This window comes from Papilio machaon, chromosome 3 (assembly GCF_912999745.1).
Source record: "Papilio machaon chromosome 3, ilPapMach1.1, whole genome shotgun sequence".
Classification (NCBI taxonomy): domain Eukaryota; kingdom Metazoa; phylum Arthropoda; class Insecta; order Lepidoptera; family Papilionidae; genus Papilio; species Papilio machaon.
Window position 1 is genome coordinate 9,321,103 of NC_059988.1, and position 15,947 is coordinate 9,337,049.

The following is a 15,947-nucleotide window of genomic DNA, read 5'->3' on the forward strand; positions in this document are numbered from 1 at the left end:
GAAAATAAAAGAGATGGAAAAATGTTTTATACAATTATTTTGGCAGTGGAAACGATTACTTTGTCCTGTGCATTTTACAATATTCTAGTCCTACCATTTAATAATGCACCTTAATGGACCTGTAATAAAGTTTATTACGGAGAATTCAATATGTATCTAACCGCAACCTGCCGTGATCGTTTCTAAGAACGGCAGCAACCGACGTGCTGTCATCGCACGTGATGCAATGCCTTAATGAGGACGTGCCATACGAGCTGCTGCCAGACGGAGATGAAAGATGTGTGACAGAGGCATGTGCATAACGAAATTTTAATTTGTTTTAAAGGTCTTTTAAACAGTATTTATATTATTACTATCTGTCGCCCGCGACTCCGTCCGCGATGATTTAAAAAAACGCGTAGCCTATGTGTTCTTCCAGACTATGTTCTACATGTGTGCCAAATTTCAAGATCCGTTGAGCTGTTCCGAAGATACCTTCAAACAAACATTCATCCATCCATTCATTTAAACTTTCGCGTTATAATATTAGTAAAATAAACTAGTACATTTCGACCATATAGCAGCATAATATCATTAACTTGAACCAATAATATTGACCTAATTATTCACGCTCTAGTTACGGGTCTTAGGGCGGAGGTCGAGTCATCTCTGATGTACAAGTACTCTGTGCTTGCGATGTACTCCGATACACGATATGATACCGTTGGGATAATGATCCGTTGTATAATGTCCTACACCTTCTGGATTTGTTTAAAAAAAATATTAATCTAGGTTGACTATTGTTATTCCATGGCAAAATACAACCCCAATCACACCATACATAAAAAATTTGCCAGGCCAATAAAGATCATACGTAAAGGACAAACAGACTTGAAAATATACAACACAAGAAAGAAATGACGTATACAGTGATATACAGAATAAAATACGAATATAAATCATCATCATCATCATCATCAGCTCAATATACGTCCCCACCGAGGGGCTCGGAGCCTACCCCAATTTAGGGGTGACTAGGCCATAGTCAACCACGCTGGCCAAGTGCGGGTTGGTTGACTTCACACATATCATTGAATTTCTTCTCAGATATGTGCAGGTTGCATCACGATGTTTTCCTTCACCGTAAGAACGTCGGATAAATGTACATATGTAAATCGAAAAACACATTGGTACATGGCGGGATTCGAACCCAAGACCTGCAGATTGCAAGTCAAGTGCTTAACCCCTGAGCCACCGACGCTCTCCTATATCGCTCGAATATAAATGAAAATTCAAATTAACACATACCAAACAATTATATCAACAATAAAAAAGTTCAATTGAACAGTTAATTTAACACCGCTTCCCACAAACTCGTCTCTAGCATAATTAAAGACGTATCTGAACATTTGCAAAGGAATAATAAAAAGCGCACGAAGCCAACTCGAATGTAAAAACGCGTCGGCCATCTTTATCTCGCTTGACATGCGCCCCTTGTAGCTAGTCACTCGCGCGAGTTACTTGCGCATGCAAACGAGGCACAACAAGATACGTTGCATTACGACATATCTATGTCGCCGAAATATTGTGAGCATCGTCAGTTAATAATCTGACTAGCCATAGTATAAACTGATAGTGTACTATGTAATTTTAAAAACGTTTAAATTGAAGTTCAGGTTAGAGACGACATTTTCAAATTAAAACTAATTATTTTCAAAATATTTTTATGATCAAAACTTATTGCTATATACATCCAAATTTCAATAATTAATAAGTCTAATTTACGATTTTATACATTGATATATTTTAGTTTTTAATGTGTATAGTGAGATTTTAAAATGTCAAAATTCACAAACTATCTGTGACGTCTATAAAAGGATATCGCCTGTTAAATAACTAATTGCCGAGTTCCCAGTACCAATTCTTAAAGACCATTAATTTAAATTAAACAGTTTATCTTTACGAGAGTACTGACGCAGTAAAACGAGAAGAAATGCTTTTATACATACACCTATATAAATATAATGTATATTACATAATGTCAGTAATCATCATAAAATTATTCGTATCTGAAAAAAATATACTAAAATAAAATGTGTTTTATATTAAGATCATAATGCATTTATTTTAAAACTAGATGTCATTCGCGAAGCTGTCCATGAGGAATTAAAAAAATAATTAGTAGCCTATGTGTTCTTACACTGTGTTCAACATTTGTACCAAATTACATCGAGATCCGTTACGACGTTCTAGAGATACCTAATAACAAACATCCATACCATTCATCTATCTAAACAATAGCTCGCATTAATAATATTAGTAAGATGTTTTTTTTTTTAATAGAATTTAAAATTACATTAAATTATGTTAAGTTAAATTAAAAATAATCTGTAAAGTTTTCTTAACTCTTTTAAGATCAAGACGAAAGAAAGTCGACGCATTCCAACGAAAATGATTGCCCTACGAATTAGTGACCATTAAAAACAGAATGGGACTGGTGTCGGCGTGATCAAAGGCCCTTGCGGTTACAATCACACAATTTAGGTTTAGATTAAAAATTTAAGGTTATTTATTTCTATCAATTCAAAACATAAAGCATACTGTTATTTTAAATGTACACACTTACGGCGTGTTTTCACTGTGAGAAGAAATGGATCACAACAATATTGCTATTCCATTCTGAAAAAAAAAACAAAAAAAAAACAAAAATAACAATGACCATATAAATATACAAGTATTACAACAGTTGAAATTGCAAAAAAACATAACCTTTTTATTCAAAAAACAAAAAACTAGATGTTTATTAATCTTCTCTGAAGTAAGTTACATCTGAGTTAATATTAAAGCAACATCCATATAAGGTGGCGCGCTTAAGCTTGTATTTGCGCAAAAACAATTCGTCACCGGAAACTGACTCACATGGGTGACGGCATTTTTAAAAATAACTATAAGACGGTGATGCTTAGTATTCTACAATATAACTTAATTCATAAGTGTCACGGGTTCTGTGAAAATATATAACCACCATATTGTACTTTTACAGCATGTTAAATAGAAAAATACAAACATATATATATACAGTACATATGTGTGTACTTTTAATACGACTTATATACTTAATTACTTAAATTTTCATTTTCCTCAACAAGTTGCAAGTAAACAAAATGTAATTAACTTCTTTCAAACCCCATATAAATACGTACATTACATTATCTATACAATAAATACATTGAAAATCATAACTTCTACCAATACAATATTTTATACCAACTTAGTAAGGAAATAATTATTTTACGATCAACCAATGCTAATAACTAAGTAGTAAACAGGAAAAGAATCAGAGAATTGTGCTAATAAAATGTGCGAATTCCTTCATGTAAATTTAACTAAGAATCTCGGTGGTACATAAAAAGGGTAATTAACTATCGCTATAGTATTAAATACGCTATGATCCCATTTCGCAACACTGATCCATTTGTCGGCGTTTAATACTGTAACAAATAGAATTGTAAATAAGTTTCAATCTATTTATGTAAACAAAACATACTATAATAGTTTAGGTTATGCTTGCATTCACCAAGACAATTTCTGCTGAACTAAATAAAAAACTTTAAAAACATTTCAACCTTTTGCGAAAACTATGGAAAACATTTTTAAAAGATAATACTTGTGTGTACCGAGACTATACAGAGAACCTTATTTTTATCTCTTTTTATCCAAAGGAAATGTAAGGGACAACATATTTGTTACTACTTAATTACTTTATTCAGCCTAACAAAAGACTTCAACGAGTCATTCCAAAATATCATTGAAAATTAAGATTATTTTTAAAGACTGCAATTTCGTTTATTATGTTCCGTGTGCTAATTGACATGCAAAAAGTTCATAAAAAAGTGTACCTTATAATAAAAGGGACAAAACCAGTTAATTCAACCTATTTATAATACTTTGAACATACAATATTATGCAGAAATATACGAAAATAAAAACATATTTACATACATTCACACAAGCTCTGTAAATATTTGCTTAGGTTTTCAAACAAAAGATTCTTCGTATCAGTCAGAGATAATGGTTATATCGATACCTGTCGATACGAAGAAACTTATCGGTGCAATAAACTTTGCCGCTGCTAGTGACGTTCCCATAGTTTAGTATCGATAAAATAAAAATAAAATCTGATGCTAACAAGTTACCATTACGGTATGTAGTACTGCATCAGTACATCTCATTACAATATTTAAAATGTAATAATCATTTTAACTGTTTTTCATAATATAATGATATCACAAAACAGACACAAAGTTGTCCTTAATTTTAATGTTATTGTCCACCTAATCCATTCATATACTACTCTCAAAAATGAATATAATATTAATATTTAAAATAACTAAAAAATTCCAAAGAAAATTGGACACCCCTATTGGCTGTACCGCAATCTATTAGCAACGGGTTGTTCCGTAGTTATTTTTTTGTTTTCGCAGCGTCAATGAATGGAATCTTTGCCACTCAGTTCTATTTATTAAGCCCTTTGTCGACTACCAGCTATAAAATTGCTAATATTTATGAGCCAGATAAGAACTGTTGGATACCTCATTAAAACGTGTGCACACAACTGTACGAACAACAACCTGTATAAAACAACAACCTTCGGAAATGATTGACTAATTTTACTTGTTGTAACAATTTTGTTCCCCTTTGTAAGTTTAGTAATTTTTTCCATATGATTAGGGTAAACAAATTGTACTTGACAAAGTACAAAAACTACGGTAAAATACATTTAAAAAGTGATAAGCTAATGGTTTTACAGTTGAAGTAAATATTAAGATTACTTCTTCTAACCTTTACTTTAGGTTACGCAATATCGAGAGCTGACCGTGTTATCGACCGACAAACGGACAGCCGCGCCCTCTACATTATGTCATGCGGTTACATTTGCATAGTGCTTATTTAAGAAACACCGAAAACCACAACTTTGTGACAAGGAACGTCAACTGTCTTATAAACCTGTATTAAATCACATTTTTAGACCACATTTTCCTGTTTGTAAAAATGTCAGAAACATACAAAATGTCAAGTCATAATAAAAAATGATAAATGGTAAAACCAATGATAAAAATCACAAGGAAAATGCAGTAGTGACCTTTAAAATGTTTACTCAAACTGCATATCAAAAGCCTGAACGTCATATGACTTAATAAAAATCCTTCGTATGACACAACAAAACCATAGGTGGCGTTAGTGCGTCGATCAAGGCTTCCACAAGAGATCTATCATAATAAACAGTACCGTAATAACAGTAAATGTAACCGCCATAGCACAAGGCAGCACATTCCCGACGGACGCGAACCCGTAATGTTTTGATCAAACAGCTTCTGAAATTATCACGCTCATGATAATTCAGTTACCATTCCATCTTGAGTTTCAGAATAGACCCCCAAAACAATATACACTTCACGTCTTACTTATGCATACCTTTGTGAGAAATTTTCAATCATTTTAGGGAAAAGGGAGACCAAAGAACAATTGCTTCACTTCATTTGTGACTTCCAAATTACATAATAGTAATAGAACTGGCATTTTTACTTATTACTCTAACCGTGGGCTTCTGAGATGAAAATTTCCGTATAAAATATATTGTTATATCTGGGATGACAATATGTTTTATATACAGAGATTTTGGTGTCACACTTTCTTCGCTTTTCATAAGACACTTCGCACACAGATTAACTTCTGCAGCATCTAGCAAACGTTCAATTAAATTGCGATCGGCAATTGTTGTAATTTTCTTAATACGATGACTAAGTTGAAATTAAATAAAAAAATTGCACTTAATTTCCACACGAAAATTACAAATTTTAGTATACATTAAAGTGTAAATTTAAAATTAAAGCAAAGACAGTGACAAATTAAATATTGACAACCGATCCCAGAAATGATAGCTTTCCTTTCCAATAATTACCGCACAATAACCAATAAGAATTTCCTGAACAGTGTCAGAAAAAAAATACTGGCAACATTCCTCGGTAATATATTATAACATGTATTACAACGTATTATTACAGAATTACGGTTCATTATATCAAGTATTACAGTGTTTACAACTTGACACGCTGCTTAAATTCTCTTTAGACACTTTAAGTACACTTAAGTTGTTTAAAAAAAAACATTAATTAGAAGACATTATAAATGATAATGAAAATATTTTATAATGAGCAATTTAAACCCTATTACAACAAACTTTTGAATGTAAGTTTAATTAAATGGTAAATTTTCCCACTTATTTCGCTAAATGAACTTTTTTTAAAATTAACTAGCAAATGCCCATGACTTTGTCCGCGCTGAATTAAAAAAATCTAGTAATAAATGTACAGGCTACACGTCATCCTATTTTTCAAATCGGATTAGTTTTGGTACCTATTCAATGAAAACAAACAAACAATCAAATGTTTCCTCTTTACAATATTAATATGGATTAATACTATATTAGTTGTATTCATACAGACATACATACATTACTCACTTTCAACAAATATATTGTTGAAAGTGAATAATGTTTTTACTTTTCACATATAAATTAATTACATTCTCAAGAAAGAATCCACAAATTACACTAGTTATATCTTTTTATAACATACCAAGTCGCTCGTGTTCTGTGCACATTACTTCGAGAGAAAAAAAATTAAATAACGCATGCTAAGATGCAAAGAAACGAAACAAACATAGCGTGGGCGCGTAAACAATTAAAAAAATGTTACAGAATAAATAAGAAAATTCTTTTGAGACAGACCAAGCTCGAAATAGACTTCGTTTAAAAAAGGATTGCAAAATTACAGACTCGTCTGAGCAATAAATATTTTTACATAGACAAGCAACATGGGCGCTTGTTCTATATTGTCTCTGGTCTGGTCACATATTCATTTTTTATGCGTACATATTGAAGGATATACGTTTCTTTTCATTTGCTACTTGAACTCGATAAATATGACTTTTTACAATTCATTTGTCAAATTTAAAAAGCTGCAATTACGCAAAGATAATCCTGGAGGGAAAGAGTAAAATTTAAGAACTATAAATATAGATTCAGAAATATTTAAGGTTATAATATACACATACAAATAGAGCCATAATTATACCTATGTCTATAAAATGCGACGCTTTTTTTTCATAAGATATATCTTCACCTATTCTGTGCCGTTCCCGCGAATATGCCACAGAATAAAAATAGTTTAGATTGATTTCAACCACAATCCTATCAATGTACTATAATAATACGTAATGACCATAAGCATTTTTTTTACTCAGTCTTGCCAATCCAAAACCTAAATATTTTCACCTTATACAAAATGTACATTTTACTTTGAATTCATAAGTACTAAAACATATCAGAAAAAATACTTAAAATTTGTCACAATTTTCAAAAATGAATGGAATAAAAGCGTAATGCCCACCTTGCTTAATATGGCATTTTAATTTGACGTCTATTAATTAGCTTCTTATTGATAACTAGCTTTTACCCGCGACTATTCTGTATATACGCTACTAATCTGTAATTTGTGGCAAAAAAAACAAGTACTCGTAACATTTTTACAAAACTATTTTACTAATATTATAAACTAGCTTTTACCCGCGACTCCGTCCGCGCGGAACAAAAAAAAGTAAACGGGGTAAAAATTATCCTATGTCCGTTTCCTGGTTCTAAGCTACCTGCCCACCAATTTTCAGTCAAATCGATTTAGCCATTCTTGAGTTATAAATAGTGTAACTAACACGACTTTCTTTTATATATATAGATTATTAATTGAAGTTATGTCAATAGTTATTATAAATATTTTATTTATCGTGGGCACTTCTTCAAACAATTGTCGATTCATTTCAAAAGATTGTTACATTTCAGTTGGTTATTTTGAATGTCAGAAACATTTACGTGCAATATTAATTATAAAACCTACCCTTATGACGTCACAAATTAAATATCTCTGTGGGCCGCATCGAAAAACGTGTCGATATCTGAAAAGAAAAGAAAAATATTAATAACCTTTGATATACAAGCAAATTTAAGACCCTGTACATTGGTCTTTAAATTTAAATTTCGAATCAACATTAAAATTTTGATGGCGACCTTGAAATTTGGTATTTTAAAAGTGCCAGAGAATCTCGTTTATAAAATGATGTTACGTCATTTATTTTATTTAAAAGAATTGATTATTATTTTTTATTAAAGTTATTCGTTATTATTAAATTAATATTTTTAAACCAATATAGACAATTGTTATTTTTTTTTGAATAATTATTATGGTAATGGCCATTGATTTAATAAAGCTCTAATAATAAATTTTGATTACTTAAAATTATATTTTCTAAACGGGCTTTGCTTTCCCGATTAAATTTAAAAAGATTATATGGAAAAGTATGGAACGGACAAAATTTCAATTTGGAACGGCCTCGTATCCCTAAATATTCCAATAAGAGACCTTTTTGTCAAGAGCCTTTTTCTCGGGAGTGCAGCCAAGGTCCTGTCAATGTGACTTCTTTGACATTTAGTGGCCGGTTTCGACAGCCTCATTTAAACGTACAACCTACATTGTAATCTCAACTTTAAAACATCTTTAAATAAGAGTATCTATAAAACGAAAGAATATGGAAGGATTTTTTAATGCTAAAGGAGTAATACCATGAAGTCTGTTCCTTTTTTAAACTGCATCTTTGCATGTGAACCTTAAAAATTATACGCAATAAATTATAAGTATGAAATATTAATAAAATATGTTGTATAAACTTTTAGTATAACTCTTTATTATTAATAATTTTCTTAACTCCACGGCTAGAGCTCATTTTGTTACTATAACCAATCATATCGAGGGGTGAAAGGCTATTTGTTTTAAGCGACATTTTTTGCGATATTGACTTATATATATATTCAGAATCAGGGAATTTTTCTGATTCTGAATATATAACAAATAGGCTTCGCTTAAAACAAATAGCCTTTCACCCCTCGATATAAACCCTTGTAATCATTTCCTTTTAGTGTTTTACCGTAAATAATTAGCAATTTACGAGTTTCAGCGTAAACTTTACAGTGTGTCTATGATGTAAACGTTAAATCTTTAAACTTAAATGCATAATAGCACTTGTTAGCTAAGATATACGATGACTTGTCTCTTAAGTCGTGTAATTTTCTAAGCCATTCAAACGGACACACTGCACTTGAATGGAAGATTCCTTTCCGCATTCCCCAGGGCACCTACGCTATATCTATGACTAATAGTTAATACCAGGGTAGAGGTATGGACTTCGAGTTGTATATTACTAAGATTAGACGCTTTGCATAAACTTAAAATATGTGCGTACGTCGTAAATCTCTATTTAATAGCTATCCTTAATATGTACTATTCATAGAATAGTACATATTCCCTAAACACAAATCTCAAAATCATGAAAAATAAAACAGATACCTTAACCTTAAACCTCCTTACCTACCTTCCTAAACCTTGCCTAAAGGGACTCCTTTTAATGTTATATTTTAGTTTTTATATTATATTTTATAAGGTTTTTATTTTTAGGTTCTAGAGTAATTTTAATAATAATAATAATAAATGATTTTATTTCTTTTGTATTTAGTAAAGTTATTTAGCTATTTATCGCACAATTAACCTGAAATAGATTAAAAACACATTGATCATAGAGTAATAACACACGACTCGTATTTCAGATGATTTTATTAACGTCAGATACAAGAAAAATACATTTGCATACTCATTTCAAGGTTGTCTCCCTCTTTAATTATACTTAGACGACTGTTTGCTTTAACAGGTTTTTAAAGATGACTATAAAATCAAAGATAACGATTCCAATTCGTGAGTCATTTATCTAGGGTATTTTGTTTGACTATGATAGCAAGATTCCCTGTACAATATGTACAATACGTTTTATTGTACACTTTAAAAAATATACTCTGTATTTTTTACACTATATTAGTAATACCAAGATCTTGCGAAGTCGACAAACTCAGAGTGAACTCAGAACGAACGATATAAGAAATAAACACAAAAGCATTTCTTACGCGACTTTAAAACTTCTCGAGTGTGGTAGCATTCTATTAATTTTCGCAAATCAAGAAAACCAAATTGAAGGTTCGTTCTAAGAGCAAGACAGATTGTGTCGTGACGTGTGAAAGGCACTAACTGTAATGGGCGGTCGTGTCAGCGAGAACGGTAAACCACGATCGTACCTGTTACGGGGTGCGAGGGATGCGGGACGCGGGGGCACTATAACAATGCCCTCGGAAATAATGAATGTTATTCGCTAGACCTGTTCCGTTACGCCCCTGACACTATCACAACATGTGCAGTCAAACTTTGACAGCTGTCAACTCTTAAATATAACGCGTTTTTTTTGAAAAAAAAACTAAGTTAATTTTAACAAATCTATTGTTGATCTTTTGGAAATATTGGTTTTTCCGTTTAATTCATAATACAGATAGGCATACTAACCAAAATAGGATAAGCAGTACTAACCAAAATGTTATCATAATATAATCTGTATTGTACAAGGAAAAGCCCCAAAAATGTGTGTTATAAAATATAAAACAACTAGCTGTTGCCCGCGAATCTATTCGCACAGAATTACAAAAAACTTAATTAATAGAATATATCTTCTTTCAGGCTATGCTCAACGTCTATGCCAAACATACAGATCCGTGCAGCCTTTCCGGAGATACCTTCAAACAAACATCCATCCATCCATCTAAACATTCGCATTTATAATATTAGTAAGATAGTTTTGTAAAAATGTTACTTATTTTATTGTCACAAATTACAGATTAATAATAAAGTTATCTAACTGAAAGAAAGTGATACAACACTAACGTTACATTAGTTACGACGTCTAACACGTTCCCACAAAATCAACAATAGTGGCGATTAGTTCAAACACGTGATAGAAAGCAGCCGGGTATTGTTTCCCGTGAGCTTTTTACATCTTTACGCTCGTTGCAATAATTCATCTTTCACTAACTTTCTACAAACGATCTTACGATATTAAAGTTATCAACAACAACCGATACGCATAACGCAACGATTTAAATAACAATATTTTAGTTATTCGATTATCATTATAACTCGGTGATTTCCAAAAATCTTTGCTTTTTGATCACAACTTAAAGAATCAGACAAATAACTGTTTGTTAAGTAAATTATATAAAACCGCCTAGTCTATCTTAGATATGTTCGCGAAAGAAAACTAGTAGATCGTCTAAAGGTTATATTTTGTTACTTAAACAACTTCTTAGTTTTTCTTATTTATTCCGTAATCAAACAACTCTGGATACAGCAGTTGATTTGATTCAAAACTTTTACGTAATATCCTGTTAGCGGAATAAGCGGAACAGAAGATCGACAGAGTCGTGATACCGGCTGCTAGGTGTTAACTATGCGGGCTCTTTGCATTACGAATGTTAAAAGTTGTTTGTTCGCTGCTCACTTAGCGTTGAATCCTCGCGGAAGGGAAACGGGTCGGACCCGTTCTAAACCGCTCGAGATTAGATGTCCTATGGATATCTAGTTTGCTGTATGTTCACAGTATCTATGCATTCTTAGCATTAGTTTCTACTGCCGGAAAATTCATAAAAGAATACTATCATCTCTCTGATTCTATGTAAAAATTTGAGATAGCAAAATATTTTTGTACAGATTATTTGGCAGTAAAATCCAACGATTACATTTATTTCCCATACAATTTACCAACTGTCTTCTGGCGAATATCTTGCGCATCTTCTTTAATTAAATTAAGAAAAGAAAAAATTCCACGAAGAAAATAAGATGATAGTATAGGCAATCGGACAATAGGTACTTTTCTTATACGTTTATACGAAAGTTTACAAAATGACAGTTCAAGACTATCGACGACTTCGTTAATAGTTCGCTTGTAGTTTGGAGCAGCGAGTGACCGCCAGAGCGCGTGGTCGTCTCCGGCATGCGTGCCGCACGCAATAACCCAACGATTAGCTGCAACTAATTGTTACCTTCAGACAACTTCTACTATCGTTGTTTTAATCTCTAACTAAAGTATATCTTTACATAGTCTATACAGCTAAAAGAAAAGAAGTTTTGAATGAGAGAATCTTTTGAAAGACATTTTAATTGTACCCGAAGTAAAAGTAATATTATCTTCAAAAACTTGCATGTAGAAAATAGGAGATCAAATTCATGTCGTAAATAAATAAGCTGTTTGAAAAAATCGCATATATATTTACAGTCATTTTAAATAATGCAGTATGACTATAAACATTACCTTGTAAAGTCCGGCTTGCGGCTAACGTTTAGTGTTAACCGAGCCAAGGCTAACAAATGGTACTTAAAACACATTGTACAACTCTACAAGTTATGACATACCACAACGATATATCACTAAAAAGAAAACAAAAATACTTTATAGAATTAATTAAAAAACAGTCCTCAATAACTCTATAAAGACAACACTCTAAAAGAATCCTCGTTTGTCATACATCCTTACGAAGAATTAAAAAGGTTATTTTTGAATACATTTTAAATATCTGGTAGAAATTTAAAAAAATCAAGTGAAACTCTAACTAATTCTTCTCATTACACTTGAACCGTATATGATTTAATAATAAAACAACGGTAGCAATTTACATAAATGTAACAAGTCATTATATAACACGTGGCCATTGATCGACAGATAATGGCGTGCAAGTCACGAACGAAATATAGCGGTGTAGTGTTGCACAAATAAAAAAACAACATTGTAAAAGTTAAGCATCTATTCGGAATTTATCAATATATTTTCTTGTATTTTTCATTAATAGGTATTGTGCAAAACAATTTCAGAATGACCTTGTTTGTTTATAAAGTACAGTGAAACCTGGTTAAGTGAGACATCAAGGGACCTGCGATGTCGTTTCACTTATAGAGGTATTCCACTTACCCAGTGTCTCAGATATACAGGTATAAATAAATATCTGTCTCATTAACAGAGGGTTCCATTAATAGAGGTGAGAATACAGGTTATTTCAGTTTATCTCAGTTATTTCAGTTTGACATTTTTCAAATAAACATCTGTATGATAGTAAAGCGAAACTAAAACTGAAGGTAATTGAAGCTCAAAATTTGTACTTATGTACTTGGAATTACGTGTGGAATTTGTGGGTAGAATATCTCAGTTACAGAGGTTTATGCATATAAAATTTACTCGCTGTCTCAGTTATAGAGGTAACTATGATGATAAATCGAAAGAACAAATCCCAGATATAGAGGTTTACCTCGTCCCACTAACAGAGGTAATTCAGTGCCAAAGTGTTGGGACCTCAGCATGAGTTCCAGTTATGGAGGTTTCTCACTTATCCAGGTCCCACTTAACCAAGTTTCACTGTATTAAGCCTACGTTCACCAGTGGACGAACTCAGGCTGATGATGATGTTGATTTAAAATAGACTATAGAATTTATTTTCATTGCAAAAATATGTCAAAGGTACAAATAAAAAACTTGGCTTTGTACACATATTTATTTTTATTTAATTATTAATTACAATTGTATAAAATAATTAAACTGTTTTTTTTTTACAATTTAAAAAGCCCATGTACAACACAACGTTTGAAGCGAGTACATTTAAAATGCGAACATAAAAACCGTGTCATGGTCGACTTACAATATTGACAAGCGTGACTCTGTGATACAACTTGTAAAAGATTTTTTTATACTTTTAAAATTATTTGCGATTGCGGGTTTACCAGATAAAAATCTCTGTATATTACATAATGTCATCCTCATCATTATCTATGACAACAGAGAGATAATAATATGCAGAGCTGGGCATTAACTCGTTAATCCGTTAATCGTTAATTAACGAAGTTAACATTTTGCTTAACGGATTAACTTTTAAGTTAACTTCAAAAAGTGTTAACGCTTTTGTTAACTTCCGTTAAACTCAACTTCCGTTAATCGTTAAATTAGAAACTTGGAGACGTGCTGTCATTTTGTTTAAATTACGCGCCACGCCAGGTTCGTAAATTCAGCTATGTTAGGAGACTGTCGGCGACTCGAATGGTGAACTGATAATTGATATGTGAGGTTCACGTGCAAGTGTGATGCATCAGAACGTCCGAGAAAGACGTGACCAACAGGACAAAATCAAAAGAAGGTTCGAAATAGTATATTTCATAACGAGTATATAAAAGCACGAGTATGTAATAGCCCACATTCCGAACGCTCTTCGTCCCTGCAATACGCCACTTTTTGAGCAACTGTATTAAAACACTTTTTTACTCGTGCTTTTTCTTTAGCTTTTCCAAACTCGTGCGTTCTCTTTCCCAACTGTCAAAATAATGTCTATTAAAAAGAAAAAACAAACCACGAAGTTTATACAAAAAAAAAATGTTTGAAGTTTTTATGATTCATGCAAATATTTCTAAAAAGAAGCTCCTAATTTGTTACAATATCAGAGTTAATGATTTGATTCAATGAATTAGGTTGGTTTCATTTTATCTTATCTCATTAAATTTCATTTTCATTTCATATAAATAAAAATAATCTACCGAAGACTTCGCTGTTTGGCATAGTTCCCGTTGCCTACCCAGAGTGGGTGAAGAAAACAAAAAAAAAAAACTCTGTTTGTATTCTTTTACGGTTGGCGACATTTTCCAAACATTTTAGTTAGTTGAGTTTAATGCGTTTTTATTATAATATTAAATTGCTTCATTTTTTCGCAACTGTATTTAGAATAGTTGTTTAGTACATGGGCAGAACTGCCATTACAACTTGTTCCAACTGTCAACCCTCACCTTCGGCTGCGCCTCGGCTCGGGTAGACATTTGTCGGAACTCTTTGCAATGACTGGCTTTCCGCACTCGTAATGAAATATACTATAATGCATTCATACTTGTCTCTAATGCTAATGTTTTATAGAATTAAGATTAATTTTTATATTCATAAAAATTAATTTTATATTAATGAAAATTAATTTTCATAATTAAAAAAATCAAATTAATATTTTAAACAAGTGTCGCCACTATAAATGTGAAATTAGTATGTATAATTTTGGTATGGTTAACTGTTAACGATTAACTTTAACTTGCGTTAAATTTTCCAGAATTTAACGCTTTAACGATTAACGAAGTTAAATTTTTTATTAACGAATTAATGATTAACGAAGTTAACTTTTCGATTAACTGTGCCCACCTGTGATAATATGTTTTAACCAGAGATTTCGGTCTCAGCAACACACGGTTAATCAATTAAATGTTTAATGCATTAATTTTTAATAGGCGTAAATAAACTATTTAATCTTTTTCAAAATACAGCTCTGGCAATGAGCTGTTTCATCATTAAAATAAAAATATTAAAAAAAAATGGCTAAATTATTTTTAAATGCACTAATCTTAAGAACAAATTCTACTTATAACAGAAAAACCTTAAAATAAGCAAACGAAAATCTTAACATACTTTCACGATCAAAAGACTTAATAAAATCACCTAATTGTCTTTTGGTTCAATTAAAAATAACTTAATTTTTAACATGCAATCGTGACAAATCACACTGTTTCAAGTTTTTATTTTAAATTCGTATGTGTCATTATCATTTTTAAATGACGCTAAATGCCGTTTTGCCCACTTAAAATAAAAATACCGAACAATCGCTGTTTAAAAAAATAATGTACATTCTAGAAAAAATTATTACATTTAAATAAAAAAAAAGATTCTAAATTTAGAGAGACGACGATTTAAATTCAACATCTGCTGCATTAACAAGGCAACAAGGCAAAGCAAAGGCGTCACGGCCTTCAAGAAGCGCTCAAGGTAAAATAAATATCGGAAATTGTGCAATATGAATAAAAACCTACAAAATATAAAATAACCTCCAACAAACTCCCAATAGACTCATAAACTAAATAAATAGTACCTTGTTTTTAATTATCAAACTCAATTAACTTAAATCTCAAATATAAATATCA

General features: G+C 31.5%; 1 protein-coding gene across 1 annotated transcript in view; it reads right to left on the bottom strand.

The window, feature by feature from the left end:
• LOC106711540 overlaps positions 1-15,947 on the bottom strand; it is a 56,630-nt gene that overhangs the window by 28,530 nt on the left and 12,153 nt on the right. Inside the window, exon 2 of the mRNA XM_045685948.1 lies at positions 7,932-7,989. The gene's annotated coding sequence lies outside the window, so the exon portion shown is untranslated. The remainder of the gene's footprint in view (positions 1-7,931; positions 7,990-15,947) is intronic.